The following is an 8,405-nucleotide window of genomic DNA, read 5'->3' on the forward strand; positions in this document are numbered from 1 at the left end:
GAAAGAAGAAGAAGAAGGAAAAAAAAAAAAAAAAACCCCACCCGACACCCCCCCCCCCCCCAAAAAAAAAACCAAATCCAACCCCTATAACCCAGAAAGAAAAAGAAGGAGGAGGAGGAAGAAGAAGAAGAAGAAGAAGAAAAAAAAAAAAAAACCCAGATCCTGTTCGCTAGGCCGATTCCACGAGGGGTGGGTGCAAAGGTGGGTGGATGCGAGGGGAAGACGAACTAAGATTTTGTTTTTTTTTTTCTGGGTTGCAGGTAGGGGCTTGGTTGGGGGAGAAGAGGGGGTGGGGGGAGGGGGGGATGGGGGAGAAGAAATAAGGACGCCCGGGGGGGGGGGGAGGGGCGCGAAGGGTGGGAAGGGATGAAGTTTTTTTTTTTTTTTTTTTTTTTCTTCTTTTGTTTTCTGGGTTGCAAGCTTGCAGCAGGTAGATGGGGAAGGGTTTTCTGGGTTGCAGGCTTGCAGCAAGTAGATGGGGGAGGGAGGGAGGGAAAGGGACGAAATGTTTTATTTATTTATTTATTTTTACTTTGTTTTATTATTTTAATATTTAAAAAATATTAAATGATTTTTTTTTTAGTTTTTAATAATATTTTATTAATTTTTTTAATAGAAAGTGGGCTCTGAATTAAGCCACGTCAGCATTTAACTGAAAAATTCACACCAAACTAACGGAAGGTATAACATTGGCACAAATTCGTAAGCTGAGGTATGACATTGTCAATTTTAAAAGATGAGGTATAAAAGTGTCATGACACCAATAGTTGAGGTAGTTTTTTGTACTTTACGCTTTTTTTTTTATTTGCTTATTAATGATTTTATATAAACCAAATTTATACTTTTTGTTAGATTAACCGTCAATGTCACATCCCGGCCCAGACCCTCACCACATTTCGGGCTTGACTTCACCGTAGCACGATATTGTTCACTTTGGGCCCCAACCATGCCTTCACGGTGTTGTTTTTGGGAACTCACACGAGAATTTCCCAGTGGGTCACCCATCATGGGAATGCTCTCGCCCGAATTCGCTTAACTTCGGAGTTCTGATGGAACCCGAAGCCAGTGAGTTCCCAAAAAGTCTCGTGCTAGGTAGAGATGAGAATATACATATAAGGCTTACATGATCCACTCCCCTGGGTGATGTGGGATGTAACAATCCACCCCTCTCAGGGCCCCGATGTCCTCTTCAGTACACTTCCAACCAGGGGTTGGCTCTGATACCAAATTGTCACATCCCGGCCCAGGCCCCCACCACATCCCGGGCTCGACTTCACCGTAGCACGATTTTGTCCAATTTGGACCCCAACCACACCTTCACAGTTTTGTTTCTGGGAACTCACACGAGAATTTTCCAGTGGGTCACTCATCCTAAGAATGCTTTCGCTCGAACCTGCTTAACTTCGGAGTTCCGATGGAACCCAAAGCCAATGAGCTCTCAAAAGGCCTCATGCTAGGTAGGGATGAGAATATACATATAAGGCTTACAGGATCCACTCCCCTGGACGATGTGGGATGTAACAGTCAAGTTAACTATCAACTAATGATGTGAAAGTTTAGAATTCACTATGTAAGCCTATGTAGGGGAAACACAATCGCAAATGGCCTTAGTGTTGCTTTGTGACAAGATTAGTGGATTTGGAAGGCGAGTTATGCTCTGACACATGAGTAGTTAATGGTTCACTAGATAACCAACGTAGAAAAAGACTTAAATGGACAAATGTCTAAAAATAGGGTGAAAAGATAAAAAGAGAGAATTTTGTAACTCCTTTTAGACTAACCTCAAACTTCGATTGTGTCAAATGTACTTAGCTCTTTGTTTTCAGACCCGAAGTTTAAACGTCTAAACTTTAAGGCTTTAACTCATTTGAGACTGCAGAAGCTTGTTACTGTTTGTTGTTGAAGGTTAGGGTTTTTTTGTGTTTTGCTTTCTTGTCTGTTGTTGGGCTTTGCTTGTGTGAGCTTCTCATGATGTTTTGAGTTGCTGCTCTTTTTTTGTTTGGACTTTTTATGTTGTGTGTAATTTTCGCTCTTTTTATGAAATTTTCATTTTCTGATAAAAAAAAAAGATAAAAACCACCTTAGTAAGAATAAAAAAAAGGGTATACTAGGGAGACTAAATTTGCAAACCAAATGATGTGTCACAAATAAGAAACAAACACGTTAAACCGACACTTAATTAATAATCCAATCATCTACAACCACATCATTTGGTTTACAAATTTGATTTTAAAAATTTAGTCTATCTATCATTACCCATAAAAAAATAAAAAAAAAAATTTCCAGCCATAATAAAAATATAGTTAGAATATGGCCAAACCTTGAATGCATTAGTATATTATGATAACAAATTTGGGTGCAGAAGATTTGAACATGCAAGAGAAATAGGTATTTTGGCATCTACATATAAATTGTGTTTTTCTAAAAAAAATAAAAAAAAATAAAAAATTGTTATCGATACCCTAAAATTCTTATTTTGCACTTTAAACATTTTATATGTAGAAAAAAATACATTTATGAAGAGTGCAAAATAAAAATTTTTAAATGAAAATAACTATTCTTTTTAAAAATTTATGAATTATTTTGGGTGAAGTGGGGGACAAATAAATGAAATCTTTAGAAGATGGATTTGACCAGATTCCCAACGCCAATTATTTAACAAGACCAATTGACAAATATAAGATTAGTATTATATTTTATTATGTACTAAAAAAACTTATATCTTGTTATTCTTTATTACTTGTTTTTTCTTCCAAAATAATTTATTACTTGTTTAAACAAATTGTTTAAGGTTCCCAAAGTTGAACAGTGCGAATATATCGAAGGCATTCACAATGCATAATGCGGATGATTCATGACACGCCCCGACCGAGATCGGAGCGTGCTGGCCGTCACACAAAGGTGACGTAGCCATGTGCACGTGCGGAAGCTAAGAAAGTAGTAATATAAAAGTACGAATGATTAAAAACTAGCATACAAGTACTAGAATAAGTGCTAGTTAGTGCGATACAAATTCAGAGCAGGTCTATAGCAGTCCAAATAAAACAACAACAGTAGTACGCCCGAAGGCGACCCTACAATGTGGGGTGTCTGTCAGAACGCCGAAAAGCTCACAAGGGAAACCACCGCAACGGCTAAGCAACTAGAACCTGGAGGGGCGCAAAACAAAAGCGTGAGTGGGCAAAAACAAATCTCTTTGAAAACCATTTACAAAATACTTTCTAACCCCTCGCCGTAAAACCTGTATACTTCCCAGAATATAAACATATATACGTATGTGTAAACATGCAAAACATGCTCAAGGGTATACCAATCATGCTCAAGATATGCCATGCCACAATCTCAAAGTGATATGCAAGTGCCCAGGTATAACCATATCAATATCATGTAATCTGGCAGCCGGAGTCACCTAACGTGACCTGTACGGCTGCATCTAGAGCTCAAATCTCAATCTCAATATCTAAACCTGCCCATGAGTCGGAACCACCTAAAGTGGTCTGTACGACAAGCCTGGGTGTAACATATATATACGCTCTAGTGCTACGATCACGTGAAGGCTGTGCGAATAATCGCGGGTCACCTACGAGTCGGAACCACCTATTGTGGTCTGTACGACAGGCATATGCACCTAGCTTGGATCCAAGCTGAGCGTATGGTGCGGGAGGTGAACAACACGTGAAGGACTGTGCCCTACTCTGGGCGGGAGCACTAACACCGGGGGTGCAGGTTATGAGCTCTCTAAGCATCTTTAACCACTAATTAATGCAATCGTTAATTAACGCTTACCTGGCACTTACCTATGCCTCCACAGCACCCACATATAAATATGTATATGCATGCCACTACTAATAGATGTGATGATGCATAAACGATAATAATAACATGCATGGCATAAGGCAAATAACCCTTTTTAAATCAATTTCTGGGAATATAAATGTATATAGGTATATACGGAAAACAAAAGCCCACTCACTGGTATGTAGAAGGGTCGTAGCCCCCCTGTCTCGCGTGTGCACGCTCGTCCTCTGGGTACGTGTCACCTAGATGCGAAACAACTATAAAAACGTTAACTTTAAAGCACATAACCCGTTTCTCGTAATAACTTCTCATACATTGCTCAAAATGGACAAATGAATATACCCACGTGCTCTACACAACCTCAGGATCACAACCATATTTTTAGAAAAAAATTTGGACCCCGCACGCGCCCCCACGCGCCAGCACAGGCACGGACCTACGCGCCCCCCACGCGCGGCCACGTGCCAGGCACACTGACGGTGTCAACAGACGCCGTCAGGAATATTCCGTTAAACTGACGGAATATTCCGTTAAAACTAACCGGATCCGTTAACGGCGTTAGGAATATTCCGTCAGAATTGACGGAATATTCCGTCGCCTTCTTCATTCGAACGCCGGCGATGTCGCCGGCGCCGGAAACTGGGAAAACCTGCAACTAGGGTTTTCTCGCTCGTTTCACGACCGTTTTTCGTGATTCTTGGACCAAATGAAAGCCCTAGACTAGTAGAACATGTCCCAACAAGTTTTAAGGGCTAAAACTAAGAGATTATACCTGTGCAAATTCTCCAAAACCGGCCAACTTCGAGCAGGACGATCCCGACGTCCAATTTTGCCCAACGAAGCACTCCGAGGCTCCTTGGGACCTCACCAACACAACTACAAGCTCAGAAAACCCAAAAACTTAATGTACAAACTTTGCATGAACAGTACACAATTCGGACCACTTCGAAACGACGTGAAAATGGTAGTTTTCTTACCTGAAAATGGTACCACTAGACTCCTCTCAGCTTCACGAGCTCGATGGTGCACCTGGCTCCCTCGATCTACTAAGATTTGAGGGGTTTTGGGGTTGTCCGTACCATTTCTAAGGAAGAAGGGAGGGAGAGAGCACGGGAGAGACAGAGAGAAGACAGAAGGAGAGAGAGAGACAGTGTCTGTGTGTGTGGGAGTGTGTGTGTGGTCCAACACATGCCACACCACACAAAGCAACCCACAACGTGACGAAAACGAACTAGGGGCAATAAGGTAATTTCACACGTGCGTTTTAATAATCCCGGGACGGGATGTCACAACCTTCCCACCTTAAAAGAATTTCGTCCCGAAATTCAAAACAACCCAGTAACCACCCCTAGTGGCCAAAGAACAAACGAGGATACAAATCCCTCATCCGGTCTTCTGTCTCCCACGTAGCTTCCTCAACTGAATGGTTTCTCCACAGAACCTTCACTAAATTCACTGTCTTGTTCCTCAGAACCTTCTCTTTCCAATCGATGATCGTCACCGGTTCCTCGTCATACGTCAAATCTGAATTAATCTCAAGCGGTTGAGGAGGTATCACGTGAGATGGATCAGCAACATAGTGTCGGAGCATAGACACGTGAAAAACATTATGCACTCTAGCCAACTCCGGAGGCAACTCCAACCTGTAAGCTACCTCACCAACTCGTTCTGTGACCACGTATGGTCCGATGTACCTGGGACTCAACTTCCCCTTCTTTCCGAACCGCACAACACCTCTCCACGGTGAAAGCTTCAGAAATACCCAATCTCCAACCTCATACGTTCTGTCCGTAGCATGCCGATCCGCTAGACTCTTCTGCCTGTCCTGAGCTGCTTTCAGGTTAGACTTAATCACCTGAACATTCTGAGTAGTCTCCTCGACAATCTCTGGACCCACTAAAACTCTTTCTCCAACCTCAGACCAACATAACGGTGTGCGACAAGCTCTGCCATACAAGGCCTCAAATGGCGCCATGCCAATGCTCGAATGAAAACTGTTGTTGTAAGCAAATTCCATCAAATCCAATCTTTGGTGCCAAGCGTCACCAAACTGCAACACCGAAGCTCGCAGCATATCCTCCAAGGTCTGAATAGTTCTCTCTGACTGTCCGTCTGTCTGTGGATGATACGCCGTGCTGTAAAGTAATCTCGTGCCCAAAGCTTCCTGGAAAGCTACCCAAAACTTCGACGTAAATCGTGGATCTCGATCCGAAACAATACTCACTGGGACACCGTGGTACTTCACAACCTTCGAAATGAACAACTCCGCTAAACGGCTCAGAGAATACTTCTCTCTCACAGGAATAAAATGAGCCGACTTAGTGAGTCGATCGACGATCACCCAAATGCCGTCAAAGCCATTATGTGTACGCGGGAGCTTGTACACAAAATCCATGGTAATATTTTCCCATTTCCACTCTGGAACGGGAAGCGGCTGCAACAACCCAAACGGCTTCTTCCTTTCTGCTTTAACTTGCTGACAAACAGCACATCTGCTCACATACTCGGCTATCTCCCTCTTCATACCCGGCCAATAATAAAATGGTCGAATGGTATGATACATTTTCGTAGCTCCTGGATGCATGGCATAAGCCGAGATATGTGCTTCATCGAGAATTTCTTTCTTCAACTCCGCACTCTTAGGCACGAACATTCTACCTTCTAGCATCAACATGCCATCCGAATCACGAACTCTGAGGTCTCGCCTCCTTCCTTGCTCTCGAGCTTGAATAAGTTCTTGAGTCTCCTGATCAGTTACTTGGGCTTCAAGCACCCGATCAACAAGTATCGGCCTAACTTGGAAATTAGCAAGTAATGCCACATCTCGATCTTCGGCTTCTAGCCTTACTCCCGTAGTACGCAAGTCCACCAAAAGAGGAGCACGACTAGCGTACAACGCATTAATACGGCCCTGTGACTTCCTGCTAAGTGCATCAGCCACTACGTTCGCACGACTAGGATGATAATCAATCGTGCAATCGTAATCGCTGAGCAACTCTAACCACCTCCGCTGACGAAGATTGAGTTCCTTCTGAGTAAAGAGATACTGGAGACTCTTGTGATCCGTAAAGATCCTGCACTTTTCTCCGTAAAGATAGTGCCTCCACAACTTTAACGCAAAAATGATAGCAGCCAACTCCAAATCATGTGTAGGGTAATTCCTCTCATGAGGTTTCAACTGCCGCGAAGCATAAGCAATCACCCTACCATGCTGCATCAATACACATCCCAAACCATTCAAGGAAGCATCGCTATAAACCTCGAAATCACCACTATCGTCTGGGAGTGCCAAAACAGGCGCATGAGTGAGACAATGCTTCAACCGCTGGAAACTCTGCTCACATCTATCATCCCACTCAAATTTAACATCCTTCCTCGTTAACCTCGTCAACGGCAAGGCAATCACCGAAAAATCCTTAACGAACCTCCGATAATACCCTGCCAAACCAAGGAAACTTCTCACTTCGGTGACGGTTCGCGGTTGCCCCCAACTCTCTACCGCTGCAACCTTCTGAGGGTCAACCAAAATACCCTGAGCAGAAATGACGTGCCCCAAGAACGCAACTTGGTCTAACCAGAACTGGCACTTGCTAAACTTAGCATATAACTGGTGTTCCCTCAACCTTTTCAACACCAAAGTAAGATGTCGAACATGCTCCGATTTCGACTTAGAATACACCAGAATATCGTCAATGAAGACAATGACGAATCTATCCAAGTAAGGCTGGAATACTCGGTTCATCAAATCCATAAAGGCGGCTGGTGCATTCGTCAACCCAAATGGCATAACCAGAAACTCGTAATGACCGTAAAGAGTCCTGAACGCCGTTTTAGGGACATCATCCCTACTGATCTTCAGCTGATAGTAACCAGACCTCAAGTCTATCTTAGAGAACACGCAAGCACCTCTCAGCTGATCGAACAAATCATCGATACGAGGCAACGGATAACGGTTTTTAATCGTCACCCGATTGAGTTGCCTGTAGTCGATGCACAGTCTCAAAGTTCCATCCTTCTTCCTCACAAACAACACTGGAGCACCCTAAGGCGAAGTACTAGGCTGGATAAATCCCTTATCTACTAACTCTTGCAGCTGAACTTTCAATTCCCTTAACTCCGCAGGAGCCATACGATAAGGAGTTAAAGAAATAGGATTGGTACCTGGAATCAACTCAATGGTGAACTCTACGTCTCGATCTGGGGGTAACCCAGGTAAATCCTCAGGAAATACATCAGGGAAGTGTCTGACCACTCTCACATCCTCTATTCTGCTAGTAATAACCTCATCCAGCACCACATGAGCCAGGTACCCCTGACAACCCTTAGTTAACAACTTTTTCGCTCGTAGCGCCGAAATAACGCCATATTTCACCCCACTCTGCTCACCCACGAAGGTAACCACAGGTAGTCCAGGTCGGTGAAACGTAACCACTTTCCCGTAACAGTCAATGTTGGCACGATAGAAGTGCAACCAATCCGTGCCCAGAATCACATCAAAGTCCACAATATCTAACGGAATAAGATCGGCTGACAAAGCAACACCCTCTACGATCACTGGACACCCCGGGTACACACAATCTACAACGCAACTTTCTCCCCTAGGCATA

This window comes from Pyrus communis, chromosome 6 (assembly GCF_963583255.1).
Source record: "Pyrus communis chromosome 6, drPyrComm1.1, whole genome shotgun sequence".
In the NCBI taxonomy this organism is placed as follows: Eukaryota; Viridiplantae; Streptophyta; class Magnoliopsida; order Rosales; family Rosaceae; genus Pyrus; species Pyrus communis.